Below are 1,498 nucleotides of genomic sequence, written 5' to 3'. Positions count from 1 at the left end.
GACCTCATCCTCGTTGGCCACCTGACCACTCCACCACAAGATTGCCACATCCAGCTTGTTCATCTGCGGGATCGGCTAAGACCAGCGACACAAACAGCTGATGAGACTTCGGTCTGCACAACAGACGCATCACACCTTAGACTGTCTGTAACCACTTACGTGAAGCCAACTTGGACAAAATCAAATTCCTCAACCTGACCCCTATTATGTTCAAAGCACTGTCAATCCGCTACAAATGGCCATGCCACTATGTTATCAATGCCGATATGAAGATCAGCAATTACTGAAAATATATTTAGAGTTTCTCTATATATTGCATAACCCACATGTTCATAAACTCTTAAATTTGACATGGGGTGTTTATAATTTTGTTCAGTGTAGATAATCACCATTTCGTTTAATTGGGACATTTTGTAATAAGCAGACAGACGTTATAGGATGCTGAGAAACCTACGAGCGCCTGGAAGGCGGTGGAGGAGAGAGAGAGACACGGCTGGAGGGTGACAGGCTCCATCACACAGCACAAACAGTTCAGAAACAATAAGAAATGAGAGAAAAAAACCTATTTATAAACAGATTAACTTGTGTTTCAAACTACCTATTGCTAGCTAACACTGCAGCCGTTCTGACTGACGGCCTTATTGTGCTGTTCTCCTGGTACTGCATACCAACTCAGAATCTTTTACCGGTAAGCAGTATCAGACCGTTTCAGCTTACTTACTGGGCATTAGAATCATGGAAGTATCTCATATGGTTGTGTAAAAAATCTGTTGTTTTGTGCATTTTGTTACCTCACTTGAGGTTAATCCATTCAGGGAGGACAAGCAGCTTCGTGAAGATGTCATTCGTCTCAGTCGCCCTCCAAGATGAACCTAAAACGGGTATAAAGTTCTTTGAAATGCTTCCCTGTAGATTAATGTCTGTAACTAATTCACAATGTGTGTGTGTGCCAAAGTTCTCACCAGTCTGAAATAGTGTGTGCCATAGGTCTGTATGAACTCTTCGTAGTCATTCTTTGTGGAGTAGTTGTAGTGACTTGGCAGGATGTCCAACTGATTTTTGAATTTAAAGCTTAAGGGAGGTGTGGTTGATAATATAAATCTAGACACCAAGACAAAATTAGACAATTATTTCTATAACCATGGCCTGTCCGAACTCAATGAGAAAAGTCTAATTTCCATCCTACCCATAACGTTTGCAGGTGACACTGTGTATGCTGAAAGTGTAGCGATCCTCTTTGCTCCTTTGTGAAGCGAACTTGTAGGTGCCGGAGCCGACTCCTCCCACATCTAACTTGCCAAACCTCAGAACTTTTTGAATACCCAAGCCAACCTGATGAAATACATGTAGTTTATAAGGTGTTAAATAAGAAGCCATATTTTTTTTCCCACTATACTGATTACTTACATCAGTTTTAACTGAATGCAAACTAAAAAGATAATAAAATGCTGTATCTTGGAAGAGCACATATGAACTGAAATGAAATGGTGAAAGAAAG

At 40.7% G+C, this 1,498-nt stretch overlaps 1 long non-coding RNA gene across 1 annotated transcript; it reads right to left on the bottom strand.

Annotated features, from left to right (window-relative positions):
• Positions 1–789: 789 nt before the first annotated feature.
• On the bottom strand, positions 790–1,293 carry LOC106944299 (uncharacterized). The gene is made up of 3 exons (XR_001424201.1): positions 1,187–1,293; positions 963–1,101; positions 790–872 (listed from the first exon to the last, which is right to left on the bottom strand). It is a non-coding gene; the product is annotated as an uncharacterized LOC106944299 (long non-coding RNA).
• Positions 1,294–1,498: the final 205 nt, after the last annotated feature.

Source organism: Poecilia latipinna, unplaced genomic scaffold, assembly GCF_001443285.1.
Source record: "Poecilia latipinna isolate Pla-1442-1.1 unplaced genomic scaffold, P_latipinna-1.0 Scaffold7905, whole genome shotgun sequence".
NCBI classification, from domain to species: domain Eukaryota; kingdom Metazoa; phylum Chordata; class Actinopteri; order Cyprinodontiformes; family Poeciliidae; genus Poecilia; species Poecilia latipinna.
Note: the sequence above shows the minus strand (reverse complement) of the source record. Positions and strands in the feature narration are given on the sequence as shown.